This window comes from Trachypithecus francoisi, unplaced genomic scaffold (assembly GCF_009764315.1).
Source record: "Trachypithecus francoisi isolate TF-2019V2 unplaced genomic scaffold, Tfra_2.0 Lachesis_group8, whole genome shotgun sequence".
NCBI lineage: Eukaryota > Metazoa > Chordata > Mammalia > Primates > Cercopithecidae > Trachypithecus > Trachypithecus francoisi.
In genome coordinates, this window is record NW_022681473.1 from 111,870,190 (window position 1) to 111,896,561 (window position 26,372).

At 44.7% G+C, this 26,372-nt stretch overlaps 1 protein-coding gene across 11 annotated transcripts in view; it reads left to right on the forward strand.

The window, feature by feature from the left end:
* The window catches only part of GRAMD1B (GRAM domain containing 1B), a 284,882-nt gene that overhangs the window by 185,149 nt on the left and 73,361 nt on the right, over positions 1-26,372 (forward strand). The gene's annotated exons all lie outside the window — the stretch shown is intronic.

Consider the following 26,372-nt stretch of genomic DNA (forward strand, 5'->3'; position numbering starts at 1 on the left):
CGGATTGCCATAGAGGTCTTCATCCTTATTGTGTTCACATTGAGGAGGCTGAGAAGGGGAAAGAGGAGGGGTTGGTCTTGCTATCTCAGACGTGGCAGAGGTGAAAGAAGATTTGCATGTATTTGGACTTGCACAGTTCAAACCCATGTTGTTCAGGAGTCACTTGTACAATTACCAAAGACGTGCAAGAACAGAGACGGAGAGGTAGTAATGGGCAAAAGGAATTGAGAAGGGCTGAATGGAGATGGGATGTGGGTTGATCCCTGGAGAATGGAGTCCACTGAGATTTCAAGAGAGATGAGCAGGTCGGGCGCGATGGCTCACGCTTGTAATCCCAACACTTTGGGAGGCCGAGGTGGGTGGATCACGTGAAGTCAGGAGTTTGAGACCAGCTTGGCCAACATGGTGAAACCCTGTCTCTACTAAAAATAAAAAAAAATTAGCTGGGCATGGTGGCAGGTGCCTGTAATCCCAGCTACTCGGGAGGCTGAGGCAGGAGAATCGCTTGAACCCAGAGGCAGAGGTTGCAGTGAGCCAAGATCGTGCCATTGCACTCCAGCTTAGGCAACAAGAGCGAAACTCCATCTCAAAGAAAAAAAAAAAAAAAACAAGCGGGTCTTAGGTGAGACTGGGCCACAGAAATTAGACTGAGGACCTTGGGAAGGGAGGAGCTGAGCAGCCTGGTCAGGACAGGGATATGTGGCCATGCAAGGGTAGAAGTTTAAGTGGCAAAATAGGCTCACCTACAGACAGCCTCAAAAGTGAGGCAGAGGCCTGGGCTTGCTAGACTCAGTGGGAAAAGCCCTCAGGCTCAGGACGACCAAAGAGCATGGAGACGCACTTTCCAGTTCAGTGGGTAGGATGCTTGGGGCTGAGAACTGGAGTACACACGCTCTCACTGTGGGAAGAGCTTTAGAAATTGCAATCATGATGCTTCTGTGAGCTTTCCATTTTTAAAAATCTCATACCACCTTAATACAACCCTACAGGAAAGGCCCCCCCCCCCCCCAATTTTATATGTTAAGAAACAGAGTCTCAAACAGGTCCTAAAGAACTGGCCCAAGACCATATAATAAATGGCAGAACTGGGATAAAACTGAAGAGGTGATGCTCTAAAAGCCTGTGCTCTCGACCTCCACACTCCTTGATGAGTGAAATGTTGAGCTGGTAGGAATCAGTAGCTTTATATTTCACAATTCAGACAAGGTTTGCTGAGGGGGTGAAGTCATCCTTTTTGGGTGGTGGTGTGCTCTTTATCCGTAGGTGATGCAGTAGAAAATAGTTTCCCCAGTCTCCCTTCCCTCATAGTGAGCCATGGTTGGTGTCACAGCTGATCTGGTGGCTGTCACTTCAGGGCTGGGTTAGGAGTTATTACAAAAATAATTGTGAAATATATCATGCATACACGAAAATGTATATAATGTATCCATACAGTGTAAAGAGGAGCATTGTCTATTCACCATTCAGTTAAGCATTAGAACATTGCCTATACATGTGAGGCCCTTTTTTCCCTCTTTTAAAAATCTATGGCAATATACACAGGCTGGGAGGACAAGCCCCAGAGAATGGAAATCTTGGGAAATGAGCACTGAGTAGGTTTCTGAGTCTGGGTTTGAAAGTCTCCCACTTGGAGCAGGCAGGCTGTGCTTCTCAGCAGGCGCCTCGTTGTTGCAGTGTGGGGATAAATGGCTGCCCAGAACACAGAATACCCTCCCTTCAGCTATGCAGTGGGCCCTTGGGGACAGATGCACGTGGTTCTGCTGCTCACTACTGGTATGACTATGGACAAGTTACTTACTGTCCCCAAGCCTTGATTCTCTCATCGATAAAATGTGGTTGGCCGGGTGAAGTGGCTCACACCTGTAATCTCAGCACTTTGGGAGGCTGAGGCGGGCGGATCACTTAGGGCCAGGAATTTGAGACCAGCCTGGCCAACGTGGTGAAACTCCATCTCTACCAAAAATATGAAAATTAGCCGGGCGTGGTGGCGCATGCCGGTAATCCGAGCTACGTGGGAGGCTGAGGCACAAGAATAGTTTCCACCCCAGAGGCAGAGGTTGCAGTGAGCCAAGATCTAATCACTGGACTCCAGCCTGAACGACAGAGCAAGACCTTATCTCAAAAAATACGTAAATAAATGACAAATAAAACAAAATGATGGGGTTAATAACATCTACCCCAGAGGGGTGTTGTGAAGACTGTCAGGATTCAACGAAATAATTCGTGTTGATGCTCTTGGGATGGGGCCTGGCATGTTACAAAAGTTAGCTGCCCCTGCATTTTGTTTTGTTTTGTTTTATATTTGGCACTGTCCATGGAAAACATGGCTACAGTCCTTGCCTTTCCTACACTTAAAATTTACTATTGTTTTTCATGCCTTAGGTGGGTCCAGAGAGTTCTGATCATTATTATTTTTCTAGTAGTGTCTTTCTTAGGACACAAGGTCACTCTCAGTCAGTTTGACCCTTCCTTTCAAGTGAACAGCCTCCCCAATCATGTGTTTTGGTCTCATTGCTGGAGCTCTTCCATCTCCTGTCCCACAAGGGTATGGTCACTTGACCACTGCACTGGAGGCTGGAACTTGTTCTACATTTACTGGAAGTGTGACTTTGGGCAAGGCACCAATGACCTCATCTCTAAGATGACGGGCAGGATTAGAGCAGTAGCTTGGTCTCTCGGACCTTCGGGGGCTTCATGCTAAGGATCTTTAGTGTACAAGACCTTTGATATTCTTCCTGAGTTTCCACTGGATTCTTTCTGCCCCGTCTTGAATTAATTATTTGTTTACTAAACTGACATTTCTTGAGTACCTACTGGGCTAGATGGCAAGCATGAAAGGATGAGTCCGAACTGGTTGTTGCTCTAGCAGAGTACTTGCTGTCATGGGGGTAGCCAAAGCCGGACCTGCCTTTCAGGTAGGGTCTTATAGGAAAATTCCACTGGAAAACTCAGATATCTCTTCTACTGTAGTGCAAATAGATTTATCTTTCAGTTCTAATCTTTTCTTGGGCCCTTTCTCCTGAGACTGGGAGACTCTTGGTTTCATAATTGCTTCCCTGAAGTGACCTCAACATTTTTTTCTTATTGAATGGTCATAGTTTTCATCCAGGGACCTTATGACAATGACATGCAAAGCTCCTTTGTTTTCTAGAGGCTTAACTTGACAAACCTCAGGATGTAAATTTTGGGAACTGACCATTGAGCTTTTGATGGTGATCTGCTGTGCTGGTTGCATATTATTTTCCTCAGACTTCTTCTCAGTCTAAAATGTACCTTTTTATGCGTTTATCTTGCATCTGTTAACTCTGGCATGTTCAGATGGTTTCTGTTAACCCCCTGATTTCATTAGCCAAGAGTGTCTACTTCACGTTCTTGCTTTCCTTGATATAAACAAGTAAAATACATTTGTGCTCTTGTGGGGCCTATGACTAATTGCTATTAGTCCAACCACTACCATTTAGCTATTGAGCTTTCTTTGTGTAAACCAGTATGTTCATAGCAGCAATGATAGTTCTCCTTTTTACAAAAATCTGTACTTGGTGCAGTAAGTACTTAGTGCTGTTAAATGCTGAGAGGATTTTGTGTGCAGTTATAGAATTGGTTTTTCTCGCTTGTTGCCGTCTTAACTGCTTTCTGTGGCTAAATTCTCCTAAGTGTGCTTCCAGGCATAAGTTAGGACAACTTTTGTGCTGATCACTAGTGCTATAATATAATTCATTGTTGTCGTCACTAGTCACAAGGTACTCTTAGCCACATCATTGCCAGGAAAAGGAATATGAACTATGAATGTGCACCTCTCTCCCTCTTTCTACTCTTCTTGGTACCAGCTAAGCTTCATGCATTTGCTGTGTGAAAAACAAATTTATAACCATCTCCCATCCAACCTCCTCTTCACATCCTCCTCTCGCAGTCATTTATACTGGCAGCGTTTGCAGCATTTTTTCGTTGTTCTTCCTCACTTCCCATGTGGTTCTGTCTTTGCAGTATCTCCCTGACTTGTCGTCCTCTGTTTCCCATGACTCTTGCCACCATCCTAATTTATCACCTTCTAGTGTATTGCTTGGCATGGTGCAACAGCCACCTGACTGATTTCCCCTTTTTTAAAACAGCTTCATTTTGATATAATTCATATACTATACAATTCACTCATTTAAGATGTACAATTCAGTGGCCTTTAATTTGCAGCTATTACCAGAGTCAGCTTTACATCTCAACACCTCAAAAAGAATCCCCATACCCTTTAGCTAGCAGCCCCTTACTCACCCTCACCCCTCAGCCCAGCCCTAGGCACCCACTTTCTGTTGCTGTGGACTTCCCTGGCTCTATCGCCAGGCTGGAGTGCAGTGCCTCAATCTCGGCTCACTGCAACCTCTGCCTCTGGGATTCAAGTGATCCTCCCACCTCAACCTCACAAGTAGCTGGGACTACGGGCACGCATCACCACGCCTGGCTAATGTTTTTTTTTGTGTATTTTTTGTAGAGATGGGGTTTCACCATGTTCGTCAGGCTGGTCTCAAACTCCTGACCTCAGGTGATCCACCCACCTCAGCCTCCTAAAGTGCTGGGATTACAAGCATGAGCCACTGCGCCCAGTTCTGGACTTTAATACGAATGGAATTATATGACTTTTGCATCTGGTTTCTTTCACTTAGCACAATATTTTTAAGTTTCATCCAAGCTGCAGCATTTGTCAGTACTTCATTACTTTCTGTGGCTATATAATCTCTTAATTTTTAAGTTCAGAGCCAGGCTTGGTGGCTTACACCTGTAATCCCAGCTACTCGGCAGGTTAAGGCAGGAGGATCACTTGATCCCAGGATTCAATGAGGTTACAATGAACTATAATCATGCTACTACACTCTAGCCAGGGTGACAGAGTGAGACCCTGTGTCTTAAAAAAAAAAAAACTCCAAACAAATGGGTCCAAATTTCATTCAGCTGTCATACAAGTAACATTACCAACCCTTCTTCAACACTTGAATTTGGGCTAAATGTGGTGGCTCACGCCTGTAATCTCAGCACTTTGGGAGGCCAAGGATAGAGGATTGCTTGAACCCATGAGTTCAAAACCAGCCTGAGCAACATAGTGAGACCCCATGTCCAAAATATATATATATATAAAATTAGCCAGATGTGGTAGTATGCACCTGTGGTCCTAGTTACTTGGGAGGCTGAGGCAGAAAGGTCACTTGAGCCAAGAGGCTGAGGTTTCAGTGAGCTATAATTGCACCACTGCACTCCAGCCTGGGTGACACAGAGAGACGCTATCTCAAACAAAAAAAAAAAACAAAACCCAAACTCTGAATTTGACTCCCAGTACTTACAAAATACGGTTGACACTCTGAATGGCATGCAGGGCTTTCTGTTGGCTGTCTCCATCCTGACTGTCCAGCCTCATCACTCAGTCTGGTCTTTTATAAATCTCTTATTGCAGCTACCGACACCCTCATCCATTCCAGGGTGTGTCACATACCATTTCTATCACTGCGGTATTTAGTTCTACTGCTCCTTTGCTTATGCTTAGTGTCTCTGCCTATGCAAATCCCAGTTATCCTTCAGAATTTAGTTTCAGTACCTCCTCCTTGAAGAAATCTTCCCAGATTTAATTGATCTGCAAGTAGGAATTAGTTGTTTTCTATTCTCTGAGCACTATGGATTCCTGTAATTTCAATGTCTTGGGTTAGATGTCATTCTATCTTCCGTAATATATTAAATCTTCTCTAAGAGTAAAGAACTATCCTAATTTTTTTTTCCTCCTTCTCCTCCCTCCTCCTCCTCCTCCTCTTCCTCTTCTTCTTCTTCTTCTTCTTCTTTCTTCTTTCTTCTTCTTCCTCCTCTTCCTCTTCTCTTCTTCTTCTTCTGATTTTTATGAGGTTTCTGTCACATGGGCTGGAGTGCAGTGGCATGATCACAGCTCACTGTACCCTTGACTTCCTGGGCTCAAGTGGTCCTCCCACCTCAGCCTCCCAAGTGGCTGAGACTATAGGTGCACACCCCATATTCAGCTTTTTTTTTTTTTTTTTTTTTTTTTTGGATTTTTATACAGATGGGATTTCACCATGTTGCCCAAACTGGTCTCAAACTCCTGGGCTCAAGTGATTCACTCACCTTGGGCTCCCAAAGTGTTGGGATTACAGGCGTGAGCCACAGCACCCAGCCAAGTTATCCTAATTTTTCTTTCACTTCCTCAGTGTACTTTCTACAAGACTTTACACGTAGTTGGTGCTCAAAAAGTGTTTGCTGGATAATTGATGACACTTTGCATTTGTATAGTATTTTTGCTTTTTAGAGTTCTTTCATATATGTCTTCTCTTTGGAAAATTAGAATTAACTAATAATTTGAAGAGAAAGTTATCATTAATTATAATTTGTTTGAATGTTGTTTTTGTAACACAAATTATCCATGGGCAATGTATAAAAATTAGAAAATTTAAAGAGCCAAAAGAAAAAGAAATTGGTCATAATACCACCCTATGTTAGGATTTTGGTTGATATCCTTCAAGCTATTTTTTTTTTTTTTTTTTTTTTTTTGAGACGGAGTCTCGCTGTGTCTCCCAGGCTGGAGTGCAGTGGCACGATCTCGGCTCACTGCAAGCTCCGCCTCCCGGGTTCCCGCCATTCTCCCGCCTCAGCCTCCGAGTAGCTGGGACTACAGGCGCCCGCCACCGCGCCCGGCTAGTTTTTTGTATTTTTAGTAGAGACGGGGTTTCACCGTGTTAGCCAGGAGGGTCTCGATCTCCTGACCTCGTGATCCGCCCGCCTCAGCCTCCCAAAGTGCTGGGATTACAGGCTTGAGCCACCGCACCCGCTCAAGCTATTTTTTTTATGTATATTATAGATAGATACACACATACATTTAAGTCCTTCTATATATTCTGATAGTTAATATCTGATCTCTCTATAACAATAAATATTGATTTTCATAGTTAATTTTAAGGATAGCATCACAAACATGCATCCCTATCTGTCCAATCTACTTGTATTTGACATTGAGCTTATTTGTAGTTTTTTAAATTTAAAAATAAATGTCACGACTAACATTTTTCTTTTCTTTTCTTTTTCTTTTTTTTTGAGACGGAGTTTTGCTCTTGTTGCCCAGGCTAGAGTGCAATGGTGTGATCTTGGCTCATCGCAACCTCCGCCTCCCGGGGTCAAGGAGTTCTCCTGCCTCAGCCTCCAAGTAGCTGATATTACAGGCATGTGTCACCACGCCCTGCTAGTTTTTTGTATTTTCAGTAGAGACGGGGTATCTTCATGTTGGTCAGGCTGGTCTCGAACTCCTGACTTCAGGTGATCCACCTGCCTCGACGTCCCAAAGTGCTGGGATTATAGGGACTAGCATTCTTTAGATAGAAACCTAGAAGCCAGATTTCTGGGTCCCTCGTCCAAACTGCCCTTCAGAGAGGCTGTTCCAGCATACACACCAAGCAACAAGTCATGAGTACTTGCTTCCACACCGTGTCCTTCCCTGCCTCAGTATTTCCATTCTTTTTAGCCTTTGCCAATCTGATATTTCAAAAGTGGTATCTCAGAGTTACCTCGGTTTGCATTTCTTTGATCACTGGCAACATGTTATTAATTTTCTTATGATCTATTTATATTTCTTCTCTGAATTGCTTTTTTTTTTCTTTTTTTGTCCTTTGCTCACTTTCTTGTTGACGTGTTTGTCTTTTTTATTGCTTGGAACTCTTTAACGAAGTCATTAACCTTTGGTCATACATGTTGCAAGTACTTTCCCAGAGTTTCTTTTGTCTATTAACTTTAGGCTGATTTTTAGCCTGTATGAGTTTGTTGGTTTGTTTGAATATAATCATATCAATCACTCTTTTCCTGTATGGTTTCTACATTTGGAATTATTCACACAGGAAGTTCCTCCTGAAGTTTAAGAGTATGTGGATTCTTATCTTATGCCTTTTTTTTTTTTGAGTCCTTCTGTGATTTAAAAAATTAGTACATTAATACATCTTGATGTAATATCTACTTTTATAACACCTCGATGACTAAATACATCTCAATCATGGCATTAGAGGGGACTTTGAAAGTCATGTCCCGCCGGGCGCGGTGCCTCAAGCCTGTAATCCCAGCACTTTGGGAGGCCGAGACGGGCAGATCATGAGGTCAGGAGATCGAGACCATCCTGGCTAACACGGTGAAACCCCGTCTCTACTAAAAACTACAAAAAACTAGCCGGGCGAGGTAGCGGCGCCTGTAGTCCCAGCTACCCGGGAGGCTGAGGCAGGAGAATGGCGTGAACCGGGGAGGCGGAGCTTGCAGTGAGCTGAGATCCGGCCACAGCACTCCAGCCCGGGTGACAGAGCGAGACTCCGTCTCAAAAAAAAAAAAAAAGAAAGTCATGTCCCTTTTCCTAGCATCAGGTGCCAGGTCGATGAGTACCCCTTCCAGATGTGACTGTTGACCACTCCCCATCATTCCCCCATATTTTTCATTAGCTTTTCTAAAATCAGCTACTTTATTTTATGCCAGCTATATATTTCCTAGTACCTGTCCTTCATAGGTTGGTTTGAGGATTAAATCAGTTTGTAAATGAGATATAGAGCAATCTGTAGTGGCACACCAACATTCCACATATGTCTTGTTGTGTGTGAATGCATGGATGGTGGCATGAACAGTGATGCCAGATCCCTGAGGATAACATAAGAGAGCAGCTCTTTCACTGAAGCAGGACCTTGGCCAGGCAGCCGAGAGCACTCGCCAATTACAGGTCCCATAGGGAACATGGAAGGAAGGAAATATCATGGGATGCCTTTGAGAAGCTAATAGTCTGACGGTTAGGAGAGACCTCATAGGCACTCACAGACCACGATAGTGTACATCAGCAGGCATGAACTGTACTGGAGAATTCCACAGGATGCTGGAGAGCTTGTGCTCTGGGAGAACTTATCAGGGAAGTCTCCCTGGGGAAGAAGCACTGGGAGCAGAGCTTTGAAGAAAAGCTGGGACCATATAGGGTGGGTTTATGGAGTGAGGTCATTCTATGCGGAGAGAATTATGTCAGCAAGTAGGGTTTTGTGTGTGTGTGTGTGTGTGTGTGTGTGTGTGTTTTGATGGAATTTTGCTCTTGTTGCCCAGAGTGGAGTACAATGGCACGATCTCGGCTCACTTGCAACCTCCGCCTCCTGGGTTCAAGCGATTCTCCTGCTTCAGTCTCCCGAGTAGCTGGGATTACAGGCGGGTGCCACCATGCCTGGCTAATTTTTTGTATTTCTGGTAAAGATGGCGTTTCACCATGTTGCCCAGGCTAGTCTCAAACTCCTGACCTCAGGTGATCCACTGGTCTCAGCCTCCCAAAGTGCTGGGTTTACAGGCGTGAGCCCCCGCGCCCAGCCTAGCAACTAGTTTTTTTTTTTTTTTTTTTAATTAAAACTGTGAAGTGAATTTGTTTCTTCCCTGTCTACCTTCTTTGCCCTTGATCTCACTGTTTTCATTCTCAACTCACCTTTTTACCTCCTGATTTTACTGCCATTAAGAAACTGTCCAAGCCTGTAATCCCAGCACTTTGGGAGGCCGAGACAGGCGGATCACGAGGTCAGGAGATCGAGACCATCCTGGCTAACATGGTGAAACCCCGTCTCTACTAAAAAAATACAAAAAACTAGCCAGGCGAGGTGGCGGGCGCCTGTAGTCCCAGCTACTCGGGAGGCTGAGGCAAGAGAATGGCGTAAACCCGGGAGGCGGAGCTTGCAGTGAGCTGAGATCCGGCCACTGCATTCCAGCCTGGGCGACAGAGCGAGACTCCGTCTCAAAAAAAAAAAAAAAAAAGTGTCATTTTGCAGAGCTTGAGCTTCTGGGTGGGAAGACACCAGGGAACAGGAAATAAACACATCTCAGAGAGGCTTCTGAGAGAATTCCAACCATGGCCTCTCTGCCAACCTTCACTGCCAACCAAGGTAGAAGTGAAATGCTTGCTTTCTAAGATTTACCTGGAGCATGGTAGGCACTCCCCTATTTAACTGAATCACTGAAAGAATAAAAATATGCATGGACTTTCTGAGATGTGTAGTTGTTCAGGAAGCCGGTGAAGAACAGACTTGAAACCTCTGTGGCCAGGGAAGCTGGATAGGGGATGGACATTTACTATGAAGGACATTGGTGTGGACACCTTGGGGGTGGCCATTCAACCCTCACTAAGTTGGCCAAAGGAGGAGACCCTGCTTCTGGGTAGCTCCCAGTGTCACATAACAGCAAGAAAAAGAAACCTTTGAAGTGGAGCGAGAGACCTATGCACTCTGGATATGGATGCTGAGGAAACTGGAATAGAGAAGTCAGTGCAGTTGACTGGTGTTAGCCAGAAACTTTTCTTGGAAGTCAAGTAACTGGGTAAAATACTTGCATTCCTAAGGTAGAAGGGCAAGAAACAGGCTTCTGCCTCCATATCTTGGATCCCATTTCCCAGAAGGATTCACCATTTCCTCCATTGGTGCCATCCTTTATCTCAGGGGTCAGCAAACTTCAGCCCTCTGCCTGTTTTTGTAATTTGTTCTAGGACATAGTCACAGGCTTTCATTTACTTGTTGTCTGTGGCTGCTTTTGCGCTGTCACAACAGAGTTCAGTAGTTAGCATACACTGTGTGGTCTGCAAAGCTTAAAGTATTTACTGTCCGACGCTTTGCAGAAAAAATTTGCCGGCCGACCTTGCTTTATATTGTTAGCAATTGAATAATTCTGAGTTGTTTTTCCACAATACTCATGGTTTGCACCAGCCCATACAGTTTCCTTAATGAGGGCCCCCTTTGCTCATGGTATTATTTGCAAGATGATATACTAGAATCGGGGTTGTGGTCTGCGAATTAGGCCTCTTGAGGAGAGATTGAACATCTAAGCTGCCTTCAAGACACACGTGGAGTGGCTAGGCCCTAATAGACATTATTTGTTTCTGATATGTATTTACTGCTCAATGTGTATGCCAATATTGTAGAGAAATCAAGGATAAGAAGTTAGGAAAGGTACCCGAGGTCAGGTACCAGGATTTGAAGCCAGTGTGCAGGATAAAAGCCCTTGCCCTAAACACCCCACTGCTTCCAACCAAACCCCCGACCACCTTTCCTTCCTAACTCTTTCTACTCTCTACTCTTTGTGATTTCTGGGCCGATCGCTGGTCAGCCTTTGCTCTTTTGGTTCATATACGTTTCTCTTGGAGCATTCATTCCTTGGCCAGGTTTCTTTTTGACCCCACCCCTCCTCCTGTAGGTGGCTTTCCAGCCTTGCTCCAATCCCCATTTCTTGCTAAGTCTCCCTGGGAGGAAAACTTGAGATGCACAGGAGGTCCTTGGTTCCCTCCACATCAGTCATTCCTGCCCTGTCACTGAGCATTGCCTGGAGCGGCAGTTGTCATCCAGGTGCCCTGCCTTCTTCAGAAGCCAGCAGGTACACAGAGAGCCAGCTGGAAAGAGTATTGTCACCAGGGCCCCCGGGCCCCAAAGTGCCAAAAAGGCAGCCTCTGGGCAGGCTGAGCTGGCATTTCTGACCTTTGTGGAGAGAGGGCGTCCTTAAAGGGACAGCGAGCTCTTTTCTTTCCTGGTGGCTGACTGCCAGTTCAGATGCCAGGGGTTTGAAGAGGCCATTGTTCTGGCGATGGGAGATAGGGGCCAGACCGCCTAGTCTCTTTTTCTTTTTCTGTTACCAACTGCCTGTCTCCCTCTGATGTGCAGTGTGTCAAGTGTGGAAGGACAGTGAGCTCTCTTTGGTCACATACCCTCCCCTCCTCTGAAGGCAGCCTTGTCACCGAGGCTAAGGGACAGAATTGCCTCACAGCCACCAGCTCCCCTCCTCCAGGGCAACTGCCCCAGTGGGAGAAAGAATGGTCTTTGCAGACTTCAGTGAGGTGCCCCCATCAGTTTCTGTGCCCCAAGTGGGTAGGGTGAGGTGGGAGGACTGCAGGTGCCCCTTCTCCACTGCCTTCCTTTCCTGCCCCACCTGCCCTAGAATTGCCTTAGGTGCTTGTTAAAACTACAGATTCTGGGTTCCCATTCCAGAATTTCTGGGCCCCAGGAATCCGATTATCAATAAGCACAGCACAGTTTGAGAACCACTGACTTAGTGATTCCCAAACCTGGCTAGTCATCAGAATCATGTGGGGGCCCAGTGCATCAGAATATCTGCCTGCGGCCCATGAATTTGAGCAGGGGAGCTTCTCGTTAGTGGTCAAGAGCAGGTATCCTGGAGCCAGGCCCCTGAGTTCGAATCCTGACCCCGCCAGCTACTATCTGTGTGCTCTTGGGTAAGTTTCTCAGCCAATCTGTGCCTCTTTTCTCACCTCTAAAATAGGCTTAAGATCGTGCTCATTAAATAGAATTGTTATGAGAATTAAAGGAGTTAATATTTATAAAGTTCTTAGAACTGCCTCATTGATAAGAGTGTTATATAAGTTTTCATGAAATCTTTCTCTTTTTTTTTTTTTGGTAAACTAGCTGATCATCTAGGTTGGAGATCACAGTTTGAATAATGTCTTAGCAGCAAGGTTGCCTGGCTAAGCTGGCTTTTCTATGTGCTTTACTAAATGACCTGAGCTGAGCCCAGGCTAGTCCTCAGTTCAGTCTGCGTGACTTGTTCTGCAAAGGCAGCCCTGCCGTTTGTCCTCCCTGTCTTGTGGCTTACAGAGTGAGGAGAAAAATCCCTTTCTGGTTTCCACCACCAGGCAATGTGGACAGCATTGGCGAGGCTGTCCCAGGAGGGCCCAGAAGCCACATCTATAAGGCTCACTGACCTCTTTGGAGGGAATTGAAGGAAAACAAGCGGCAGGCCAGGAATAGCTAGACATAAGTACAAGGTATTATAATTACCACCCACGCCCAACTCGGTCCCCTGAGTTAAATTTAACCCTCTGCACTGTCTTCTGACCTCAGGGAAGGAGGATGGACAGAAGTGTCTGTGGGGGGTCGGGGTGGGTGTAACCAGGAGTATGTGGGAGACATTACCCTCGGGAGCTCTGTCAAGCCACAGTGAGCACCACGGTTCAGCATGCGTCCAAGTTTTTATTATAACTTCTTGGTTTTGCCCAACCACTACTTTTCTGAAAATGATGCTGTTGGACTACATGTCTAGTATCCAGCTCAAGGTCAGTTTTTCTTCTTGTACTCTTTAATTTCTCTTTGTGCTCACTACTTAGGAGTCTTATTTGTCCAGCTGTGTATGAATATGGCGTGAGGTATGTGGAGGTTGGGAGAGATGGCCAACCTGGGAGGACTGAGCTGCCCGGCTTCAATCTGCCCCCATTCCCCAGTGAGGTCTGGGAGTAATCAAGGCTGGAAAAGGGCCATTGGTCGAGTAGATAATTCTAATGCCACACAGCAGACAATGGTATTTGATAGATCCTGATATCAGGGGTTTTGGTGAGTCAAATGTTAGATGATTTAGAAGAAAACCATCCAGTCCTCCAGGGCGCGTCTGTGGATATTTTCCATCTTGACTACAAATGTCAGCATACAGGGACCCGGCAGTGGGCAGAGCTTTCCTAGCATCCACTCCCTCCCACTTGTGCATATTTCACAAGACTTCCAGGAGGCTGCACAGGGCCATTTCTGTTCTTGGTGGGGGTTTGGATACCTTTGGTCGCTCTGAACCCAGAATGACCAGTAGGAGCAGGGCCTCAGTGGATTGAGAGACGTAATTTGTCAGCCTGTCTTGAGAGAAGGATTTGGTTACCTAGTTAAGAATATCAACCCACTCTTTTGGAGGTGAATGGAAGAGACCCCATGGTTTCTTTTCCTTTCCTACTTTTATTACCTCCTCTTTGGAGGAAGCTACAGAGGCATTACCTGCTTTGAGTGGAAATTGGGCGGAGCAAGATTGAAAGGCCTTTCCACTTAGGAGATCTGTGAGTCGGTGGATATATTTCTGGCCCCCAACTCTCAATCTGGAAAAGAATGATCTATAAAGTAGAAGCACTGACATCATCTGTAGTGGAATTAGTACATTCCTTCACTCGCTTCAGTTGACAAGGCCCACATGTGTTAATCATTCTTACAGTCATGTTGTAATTTTGGTCCATGCTGAGCTTTATGGCTTTCACCTGCTGGAATCTAGACTTTCACACTCACACATTTGTAGAGGACAGGTCCTTGCCAAGGGTCAGGGGCTTATTCTGCTGTACTGCCTACCTCAGGCAGGCTCCAGCATCTGGGGTGGGTGCATGGCTGCACAATCGATAGTGTGTGGACTGTGGGATGGGAATCAGATTTTGGTTAGGGCCATGTTATCAACGATGTGAGAAGAGATTGCAGTGGGGAGTGAGGCACTGCCAGGATATCATAGCTTGTGCCCATGGGTGAGTCAGTGTCTGCAACTTGTCATTTGGCTTCTTTTATCCTTAGATCTCTTCTCTCTTGACTTGTTCCCTTCTAGTCCCCACTAGGTTTAAATTGGAAGAGTCAGGCTATGCCACATTTTTCATATATATATAAAATATGTATATTAAATATTTTATATATATTAATATATAAAATATGTATATTAAATATTTTATATATATTTAATATATAAAATATGTATATTAAATATTTTATATTATATATTTATTATATATATATATAATTTATTTATTATATTTATATATATATTTAATATATAAAATATTTAATGTATATTAAATATATACAAAATATTTAATATATATATTTAATATATAAATATTTAATGTATGTATAAATAATATATAGTTATATATATTTTAAATATTTATATAATACACACATACACACACACACACACCCCCCCCCCCCAGACAGGACCTGGCAACCTCTCAAAGCAGTGTGGGCACAACTACAGAAAGACAGGCACCAGACAGCACTTCCTGGAGTCCGTACCTCTGTGCCATCCTAAGGAAACAGAAATAGGGGAAGTTCTCTGAGTAACTGCATATAAGCACTCCTGATTGCCCTCTGGAGAGTCCAGGCTGAATTAAAGAGGCGCTAGATTCAATGCTTGAAAATGAATTGAATGCTTAAAATGAATATATATATATATATATATATATATGAGTCACTTTGTCACCCAGGTGGGAGTGCAGTAGTGCAATCTTGGCTTACTGCAGCTGTGAACTCCTGGGCTCAGGTGATCCTCCCGACTCTGCCTTTGGAGTAGCTGGAACCTCAGACATGTGTCACCACATCTGGCTAATTTTTAAATTTTTAAATAGAATCTGGGTCTTGTCATGTTGCCCAGGATGGTCTCAAACTGCTGAGTTCAAGAGATCCTCCTGCAACGACCTTCCAGAGCGCTGGGATTACAGGCAGGAGCCACTGTGCCCAGCCAGCCAAAACTCTTTAATGAGGATTGGTTTAGCATTTAAAGAGAGAGAGCGAGCAAGTCTCCCATCTGCCCGGCACAGCCCCCTGTCCCCTCATGGCAGTGTAGCTGTTCTCTGAAGAGGCAGGAAGATGCTGGGGTAGGGAGAGGAGAGGTAGTTAGTTGGAGGTGATGAAATGGTCAGAAGAGAGAAAGTAGAAACAGGGCAGGGTTCGGCAGTGCCCAACCGGATTGCTGGTCCCATTGGCTGTGGTCAGCATGGCTGCCTTCTCCTGCTTCACTTCCTGTGGTCACAGAACCCAACTTTTCTGCATCTTCTTAACACTTGCAGAGCTGTGAGATGAAGAATGATTGTGGGGGCTGGGCGTGGTGGCTCATGCCTGTAATCCCAGCACTTTGGGAGGCTTAGGTAGGCGGATCACGAGGTCAGGAGATAGAGACCATCCTGGCTAACATAGTGAAACCAAGTCTCTGCTAAAAATACAAAAAATTAGCCTGGTGTGGTGTTGGGCGACTGTAGTCCCAGCTGCTCGCGAGGCTGAGGCAGGAAAATGGTGTGAACCCAGGAGGCAGAGCTTGCAGTGAGCTAAGATCGTGCCATTGCACTCCAGCCTAGGCGACAGAGGACAGAGTGAGACTCCGTCTCAAAAAAAAAAAAAAAAAAATGACCGTGGACCTTTAGGGCAGGAAATGACCTACAGGGTCATCTAAGTCATCTTAGACCAACTCCTCCTTATAACAGATGGGGAAACTGAGGCCCAGAGAAAGGGTGAGCTACATCCATGGTCACACAGCAGTGTCATGCCATCTGAGTGCTCATATCCCATGAATGCAGATGCTGTCTTAAAGACTGCGTTTTGGACGGCAGCATGTCAGTAACTCCTCCCTTAGCCAGAAACCTCCTCTTTAAGAGTCAAGTGTATATTGCATCCCTAACCAGGAAGAGGCCTGTCTGGAAACAAATGCATGAGCAGCCCAGGTGCTGCCCTGGGAGAGAGTGACTGAGCAGACTGACTGTCATGGCTGGACATGTATGGGAAAAATGGGCACCAAGTAAAGATGTCCGTAGATGTGAATAATCTGCATTGTAGGTACACCCAGACAGGACCTGGCAACCTCTCAAAGCAGTGTGGGCACAACTGTAGAAAGCCAGGCACCAGACAGCACTTCCTGGAGTCCATACCTCTGTGCCGTCCTGTGGAAAGAGAAATAGGGGAAGTTCTCTGAGTAACTGGATGCGAGCGCTCCTGATTACCCTCTGGAGAGTCCAGGCTGAATTAAAGAGGTGCTGGATTCGATGCTTGAAAATGAATTCTGTGCTTTACTTTCCTCCTGGGTCTTGTGTCCTGGCTGCTCCCATTGATCAACCTCTTGAGACACGTGGGCATGAGGATGGGGGCCGGGATGTAACAGCAGCCCAGGGCCCTTGCTTGACTCCTTTGGTTTCTTGTGACTCATCATGATCTCCTTCCCCCCAGACTCACACATGCAGACTCACAGTCAGACACACCCACACACACTGACACATACTCTCTCATGCACACTCACTCTGCCATTGTCTTTCTCACTAGCTCCCAGTGCAGCACAGGGACCTAACAATAGTGTTTTCATGCCGTGAGCCCTGTTAACTGGCAAAGCCGGCTCCTTGTCTCTGGTTTAAAGGAAGAGTGGGCTTGGGGTGGAGGAAGGTGGAGGGGATGGTCATGTGGCTCAAGCCTAGGGCCAGTGGCAGGAGAGACTCAAGATCTGTTTTTAAGGACAACATGTCAGCATCTTAACTGGGGCATCCAGGAAGCAGACATCCCTCTTTAAGACCTTAATCCAGGATTAAGAAAAGGTCAGTTACCTCTGCAAAGAGGTGATTTGGAGCGGGGCTTAGTGTCTCCTAATATCCTAGAGTGGATAGAGGAGTGTAAGCCAGAGTGTGGTCACTGGCCTGTGCCAGGGGCCAGGACTCTCTAGAAATTCCAGGGTGGTACCGAATTCCCTGAGCCTCAGTTTGGCCTTCCTCTTAAACTTTAGCAATGCGTCTTGTCTCCTGTTCACACACAGTCTTCGGTGGTAACTAGTACCATGTCTCCGGTTGGAAAGGGACTCTGCAAAAGACTTGGAGACAGATTTGCCTGCAGGAGTTTTACTGGGAAGTGCTGTTGGGAGCAAAGCTATAAGCAAGTGAGGGAATCAGGATTGGGCCAAGGGAGTTCAACTCTCATGCACCTGAAAGAGACTTTATCCAATTCCATAAAAAATTCGAGAGCTGAGATTGCCCTGCAGGGTTATCCCAAATTGAGGCAAAGGGCAGGTTTTTGTATCCTCTCCTGGACTAGTCATTGGATGGCACCGTCTGTCCTCAGGGAGGGACATTTCTTTGGGTGAGACTGCTTCCTTTAATCCAGGGCAGAGCTCAAAGAGGGACTTAGCTGTGGCCCGTCAGCAGCTATTACTCCAGGCAGCTGGGGAGACGAGTACTTCATTTTGGAAAGGAGTATCAAGCCCAGGCGAAACCTCTACACTATATGGGATGGGGACTCCAGGATGTTGTACTTTGTCTTACATCTGTTCATTCTCACAGTCACCCTTTTATAGAGCAGGTATCACCTCCCCTTGACAGAGGAGACTTCTACTGAGGCAGAGCCATGTGTGGAAGGTCAGAGGGTAGCTAGGGGCAGACCATGTCCAAAACTTGGTGGCTTGCGGTGGTGGAAAGAACATAGGACTTCGGTGTATATGTGATTATTTAGTCCCTTTCCATGGTAAACCTGGGATTGTGGGCAGATTAAATTACTCTAATTTGCATAATTAGGGCAAATTAGATCCATGCCCATGTTTTAAAGGTTCCCATTCCTATTTGTAGCCACCTCTTGGCAGTTTCTTCATTCATGGCCTTCCTTTTTGGGTAGTTATGTTTGCCCACAAAAGAGGACAACTTGCCTTAGGATATTCCCCAGTGGGTGAGACTCTGAGTCCTGCCCTTGAGCAGTTCCACCCATCATCCTTCTCAATTTTTCACTTTCATTTCCCTATGCCTCTCTGCAGCCCCTGGCTCCATATATATGCTCCTACTCCACTGACTTCCATCGAATCATGACTACAGATTATTTAATTTATCCTCGTTTTCCCCAGTCCATTTTTTTCCTCCCCAGGAATCAACTCCATTTCCTTGCCCAATCCTTTCCACATATGAGGCTTAATGCCCTGATCACACATGCGGCCCTGTGCGTTCTCCTCTGGAGAAGAACACTTTTAGAGCCTGCCATCCTATGCAGATTCTTGCTTGTGGCCATTCAACACTCTAATTCTGAAAATCTAGAAAAAGAAGGGATTTTTCTTCCCTTTTTATTGTATCCCAGAATATCACCATATTTACCTACACAGAGCTGTCTTCTCTTTCTTTTTATTTTATTTTTTATTTTTTTGAGATGGAATCTCGCTGTGTCACCCTAGCTGGAGTGCAGTGGCACAATCTTGGCTCACTGCAGCCTCCGATTCTCCTGACTCAGCCTCCTGAGCAGCTGGGATTACAGGGGTGCATTACCATGCCTGGCTAATGTTTGTATTTTTAGTAGAGACAGGGTTTCACCATGCTGGCCAGGCTGTTCTCGAACTCCTGACCTCACAGAGTGCTGGGAGTACAGGCATGGGCCACTGTGCCCAGCCTGTCTTCTCTTTCAAAGACAGCAATTTTCAAAACCAAAAAGATGATAGTAAATGTAATCGGGTTGAATTAAAACCCAATGATCAAAGGAAAGGTAACATGGGAGGATCTGACCATTCTAAATTTGTCTGTTTCTCTAGTCCCTGATGAATGACATCTCGGTATACTGAATAAAGTTGCAGATGTGCTCATAATCTCTTTGACTCAATTTTCTCTTCTGTGAAATTGGAATAATAAGATTAAAGGAGATATGACCCAGTGTGCCCTTCATAAGGTACCTACCCAACAAGGGCTGGCAATACCTTCTCAATGAATGTTAGCTCTTTTTATGTGGGAAATTATTAAACGAGAGGAAGGATATCTTGGATTAAAGAAAATTTTAATATCTAGAAAATATAGATCACTAGTCTATGTTTTCTAAAGTTATTTTGATACTAAATTACTAGAGAATTAGGTTAAAATAGTATAGACCAATGATTCCTAAACATTGCCACATATTTCAATCACTTGGAGATCCTTCAAAAGCTCTGATACCTGGCTCCCACCCCCAGACATTCTTGTTTAGTTGGTTATGTAAAAACTGTCAGATGATTCTGAAGTGCAGCAAAGTTTAGGAACCACTAGTATAGATCATTTGGTGAATTTGTAGTTGATGCTGGCTGAAAATGTAGATTTGGTTATAGTGAACATTTAGAAAAGAAAAAGGTAATGCCCAGGAGCCAATTATTGTATTTGGATAAGATTAAAAGAAGATTGGAAAAGAGAATTGGTGTGCGTGGTGAAGTGGGGATTAACTAATGTGGAGAAGGAGCCCTCACCCTAGTAAGCTCTGTTCCCAGCGAGCTAAGGGCGAAGTGTTTTTATCCTGCTGGGCTGCATTTTGTCCCAGGGAAGGCTTTCATACCCACGTATCCATGTGTACATGATAAAGTTTGACTTAGAGGGTGGGTACCTGATTGAGTGGCAGTTTTGGTTGCTAAAGGGTGAATGTTATGTTGGAGCCATCTGAATCCTCAACTTCCTCACCCTTCAACCTCCTGGCCATTTCTTGCGTTAGGTTTTAATTATGTAGACATCACTGCTCCTCATGTGAGAGATGCAGTATTAATGAGAGGTCTTGGGTTACAGCTGGGTCAGAGGCAATCAGTATACCCATTTGGACACCCCCGACCCAGCTTCCATGGATTAGAGTCTGAGTTGGGGAACTCAGAGAGGACAGAGTGGACATCTGTGGAACATCAGTTCTCTTGCCTTAATGGCTCATAATGCACAGACTATATCCTAAGCATTAATTCAGGAAAGAGTTATTTAATAGGGCCTCTGGAGTACCTGACAGCCAGTGTATACCACCTCATTTATAATTCAAGAACTGAGTTAAAAAGCACTTTGGGAGGCCGAGACGGGCGGATCACGAGGTCAGGAGATCGAGACCATCCTGGCTAACACGGTGAAACCCCGTCTCTACTAAAAAAAAATACAAAAAACTAGCCGGGCGAGGTGGCAGGCGCCTGTAGTCCCAGCTACTCGGGAGGCTGAGGCAGGAGAATGGCATAAACCCGGGAGGCAGAGCTTGCAGTGAGCTGAGATCCGGCCACTGCACTCCAGCCTGGGCGACAGAGTGAGACTCCGTCTCAAAAAAAAAAAAAAAAGAACTGAGTTAAAAGATCTTTAATGACCCCTCCCCTTAAAAAAACTTTGGTCAGATGTTGACCTCTTTGGCTAACAATCTAGCTTTTTTCCTCTTCCAAACTTCCTGAAAGATTATCTATATACCGTCTGTTTTCTTGACCCTCTTTCAGTCTCAGGGCAGTCAGTTGTTTGGGACAGCACTGCAGAGTCTTGGAGACAAATTGTCTTGGAGACAAATCCTGGTTTCTCTGTTTACTCTGTATGTGATCTGGGAAAATTCTTCAGTCACTGAGATGCCTCAGTTTCCTCTTCCATAAAGTAGAGTCAATGGATAAAAGGAAGGAATATATATTAAAAGTATAAAATCCCTGCCTGACTCATAGTATACTTTAAATGCTTTTAGCCATTTTATTGGAGGAATAACTTGAGGAAGGGATGATGTCCTACTCCTCTGAGTTTCTTTTTCCTCATCCTTATAGTAGTATATCAGTGAGGGTCCCATAAGACAGAAACCACACCAATAATTTGAACAGGGAAAATGTAATATTAAGAATCATTGGCTGGGTGCAGTGGCTCATGCATGTAATTCCAGCACTTTGGGCGGCCAAGGTGGGAGGATCGCTTGAGCCCAGGAGTTTGAGACCAGCCTGGGCAACATAGGGAGACCCCATCTTTACAAAAAAAAAAAAAAAAAAAGTGCCGGACATGGTGGTATATACCTGTAGCCCCAGCTATTCTGGAGGCTGAGGTGGGAGGATTGCTTGAGCCCAGAAGGTTGAGCTGCAGTGAGCTGAGATAGTGCCACTGCACTCCAGCCAGGGCAACAGAGGGAGACCCTGTCTCAAGAAAGAATGACAAAAGAATCATTAACAAGTAAAAACATGGAAAACTCTCTGAATAATGGAGGTATAACAGATGCCTCTTGTTATAACAGATGTAGGGAGCAGCTCCTAGGATTGAGCCAAACACTCACTGAAGGAACAAACTTCTAAGAAGGCTCCTGGCACATCCTCCAAGCCCAAGGCTAAAATTCAGAACTTAATGGAGAGGGTGTGGCCATGGCCCTATGTATGGCACAGAAGGCTCTAGAGGATCTGGGGACTGGGGCACGTAAGCTGGAAACTGCCCATTAGGGTATCAGTGAAACTCATTGGGAGGCTGGTGACTTCCGCAGAAAAGCACCAGAACAAAAGAGGGCAGCCCCTTCTAGTGTCTCTTAGCGCCCTCTACTGACAAGATATAACATTGTGCCAGTTGGCAAAGAAGAAACGTTGACAGGGCACAGCTCCAGCATCACAAGGCAGGGAAAAGAAGGGTGGATTTGCAGCTGAGGGGCAATACATGGATACGTAGCCTGAGTAGGACCAATGGAACTTATCTTGTAGTGTTGTGTTGAGGGTTAAATGCAGTATTATAACAAGCACCTTTGGCCTAGATGTTTGTTTATGGAAGTAGCATGGTTTGGCAAAAAGATGGATTTTATTTTATTTTATTTTATTATAATTTTTTTGAGACAGTCTTGCTCTGTCATCCAGGCTGGGGTGCAATGGCGCAATCTTGGCTCACTGCAACCTCTGCCTCCTGGGTTCAAGCAATTCTCCTGCCTCAGCCTCCCAAGCAGCTGGGATTACAGGTGCCTGCCCCCACACCCAGCTAATTTTTTGTATCTGTAGTAGAGATGGGGTTTCACCATGTTGGCCAGGCTGGTCTTGAATTCCTGACCTCAGGTGATCCACCTGCCTCAGCCTTCCAAAGTGCTGGGATTACAGATGTGAGCCACTGCGCCCAGTGGAAAAGATGGATTTTTAGAAATAACTGTGAGATCATGGGTAAGTACAGGCTTCTGATACTCAGTTTTCTCATCAGTTTGACAAAATACATTTTTTTAAAAATGGAGTTTTGCACTTTTTACTCAGGCTGGAGCACAATGGAACAATCTCGGCTCACTGCAATCTCCGTCTCCTGGGTTCAAGTGATTCTCCTGCCTCAGCCCCCTAAGTAGCTGGGATTACAGGCACCCACCACCATGGCTGGTTAATTTTTGTATTTTTCTTAGAGACAGGGTTTCATCATGTTGCCCAGCCTGGTCTTGAACTCCTGACCTCAGGTGATCCACCTGCCTCGCCTCCCGAAGTGCTGGGATTACAGGCATGAGCCACTGCGCCTGGCCTGAAATAAGTTTTATAAAACGATAAAAGGCATAAAAGCACTTACCCCTGTGCCTGCAATGGTGAATTCTCAGTAACTTGTCGATCCCTGTTTCTCTTCTTTGTATCCCACACACTTCAGAAATCTCCTAAATGACTGTGCTTCAGAAAAGCCCTTGTGATTTGGATGATAGTTTTAAAACAATGAGGTTCACCTTTGCCTTTCATTCTTCATGATTCAACAAATTCAGATTTACTGTTTAGAGTGCTATTCTGTGAGAAGTTTTTAAATTTAATTTTATTAGTATGCAGGTAGGATTCAGAGATGTAAGATCTTAGCCTTTATTGCCAACATTTCCGATGCATGTCAACAAAAATTATCAAACACAGGAAGTGAATAAAATACTGTGTAGACACTGACCCTCTTTATATAAAATGTGATTGATCAGATCTGGGTTGAATGGATTGGTTCAGTTGGATTTGCAGGTGTATCTTAACTTCTCTTTTTTAGCCCTGATTCCTCTAGGGTAGTCTCTGGAAAGTGCTTTTGACACTGCACAGGACTCTCAGAAACCTCTTTTCCTTTAAGAAATAGAATATAGTGTCAGTTTTCTGTATCTGTGAGGGAAAGGTTTAATTCAGAGAAAGGCACCCAGTTTTACCTCGATTTCCTAAAATCATTTACAGAAAAGCAGCTTGGGAATTTAGGCACCAAATAGCTGTGAAAGTGTGGAGACTGAGGCTGGAGGCATAAGTTCCATCTGTGGAAGTCCCATTAGCTTTGTTAGAATTGCAGCGTGTACCTGCTCTTGGATCAGCTGGTCACCCCAGAGTTTGTGCTGTCCTTTCGAGAAGGACAAGGGCAGAAAGTATGAGTGCCTCTGTGCGAAATTATGAACATGGTTAGGAAAAAAAGGCCCATGCCTTCCTAATGGCATGTCAGTAGCCCCTTCTTTTCACACTCAATGTAATGGTTCAGAGTAGGACTTGGGTGAGGCACATTGACAAAATACATTTTTTTTGTCACACAGATACAGGCTCTGCTTAATAACCGTGTACTGTAGGCAAGTTATTAAACTTTCTACCTCTTAGTTTTGTTGTCTGAGAAATGGGAATAATAAGTATTATCCACTTCATATACTGTTGATATAATTCAATGAAATAATTCTTGTCGGAGGTTTAGCAAATTGCACTGCACATAGATAGTGCTCTTTTGCTATCATCAGGATAGTTTTGGTTTTATTATAGCTTAAGTGAAGAGCTTCTCAGCATGAAAGTCTTGTATTCTGTAACAGTAGACACAGTCCAGATTCCCTGATTTGCTTATTTTGTTACTTTTCTATTATTTAGTGATGTCCATTTTGGGAGGAGCAGGCAGATAACATTTTGGTGACTGAAGAAATAGCACGCACATACTTCATGCATCTTAAGGAACTGAGATCTTTCTTGTATCCAAACTCAAGGCTTCTGAATATCTGTCTCACCACTTTTCACTGTGTTTTTCAACAGTAGCTATTGCTTTTGACCAGTATTGATTATAGTAGCTTCAGTTTACTGGACAGATACATACTATGTGCCAGATGCAGCGAGAAGCAGGTTGCATGTATTTACGTCATTTAATCCTCACGCTTTCTGTTAAGATTGTTATTTTTGTGCCTAAAGATTGAAAGAACGGAAACTTAGTGAAGCTAACTTTTCAAAGGGCACAGAAGAAGTAATTAATAGGACTAACATTTGAAGTCATATTTGTCTGGTCCCTGACATACGGTTTTAACCCATTGCATTTAATACAAACCATGAAAATAATAACAACGTAAGCCTACATATAGCTGTACATTTTGTAATAGAAGAAGGAAAGTCCCCCCAAAATCAGCACAGCTTGTTCAAAGTTACATAGTAAGTGAGTGGGGAAGCTAGGACTAGGACTCTGGCCACTTGATTCCACCAACCCCTGTGTTTACGCCTTAATGGAGGAAAGAACATTCGGGGCAGCATTTTTTTTTTTTTTTAGTGCAGAATCTTGCTCTGTCACCCAGGCTGGAGTGCAGTGGTGTGATCTTGGCTCACTGCAGCCTCTGCCTCCTGGGTTCAAGAGATCCTCCTGCCTCAGCCTCCCGAGTAGCTGGGATTACAGGCGCATACCACCATGCCTGGCTAATTTTTGTATTTTTAGTAGACATGGGGTTTCACCACGTTGGGCAGGCTGGTCTAAAACTCCTGAGTTCAAGTGATCCACCTGCCTCAGCCTCCCAAACTGCTGAGATTACAGGCATGAGCCACCATGCTCAACCCAAAGATATTTACTGAATATGTGTGTACCCAGTATTCCTACATGCTGGTGGGACGTGAAAGAAAAAATAGCCTACAATCTTCTCAGGATGTAAAACCAACAGAGGACAACACAACTTGCAATTAACTTCTAAATGTATACTATAAGGGCAGAGGCAGCAGACGTACCCAACTATTCTTGGGTGCTTTCACATGTTTTTCTTGACTTCATCATCTGTTCAACAGTACAAAGGAGGAAAGATGTAGTATTAGCATTTTCAGATGAAGAAACTGAGTCTGAGATGAGAGTAGGTGGGTGACCAGCAGGCAGTGCAACTCAGCTTTGGTTCCAGATCTGGCTCTAGTCCAAGATCTTTCTGTGGATTAACAGAGAAGAGCCAGATAGGCATTTCAGAAGAGGTTGGACTTGAGCCAGACAAGGAAGGATGGCTGAAACTGGGGCATTGCCAGTATACCTTTCTTTGGAGCTGGGATTCCTCTCAGTAATGGAGGTAGGGCCAGACAACCCAGACCTATCTGCTTCCCAGATACTGTGAGGTTGCTGTTCTATCAACGGGCTGCAGACAGAAGCAATCCTAGAAAGGCTTTTCATGATGAGCCTGCAGGGGCTGGCCCTCCCAGAATGAGACATTTTGCCGACAGATGCCCAAGAAATATTAGCTCTCAGCATGAGTTTGAGCAGGATGCAGGTGACATCAATGGATTATAATTACTATTCACCTTCAGCATGTTTTCCTGCGCAGCTGCGGTGGACAGACAAAACTGTCTTTTTGGAAGATTCAAAGCATGAGAATGCATCAGCCAAACATTTGCTGTTCAGGGTGGTCCTGGAATAGCAACGTGGGGGTCGCCTGGGGGTTTGTTAGAAAGGCTGACTTTTGGGTGGTCCCCTAGACCTGCTCTTTCAGAATCTGTGGGTGAAGAAGATTCTTAGGGGATTAAAGTTTCCGAAACACTGAACTAACCATCTTCATTGTTGGTGCTACATCCCTCAAGAGATGACAGTGGTTCTCAAATAGTTGGGGTGTGAGACAATTAGTTAATTGCCATGGGTCTAGAGGCAGGTGATCTGGATTCCCAGCTTTGCCTCTTTCTTACATGGGACCTTCACTTTTCCAGGACTCAGCTTCCAGATCCACTAAACAGGTCAGTATTTAGGTGATTGTGGTGGGAATGAAATGATTGAATGTGGGCAAAATGCTTTGTAAACCATGAATGACTTTCAAAATATTATTAATATCGTTGCTGAATAGAATACCTCGCACTGCCAGAACATTCCTCTGGGGGCTGTCTGAGTACTAATACTGCATTTCAGTGAATGGACAGAGGAAAAAAAAAAAAAAACACTTTTAAGAAAGGTGCAACTTAGAATTAGAAGACTCAGGCGA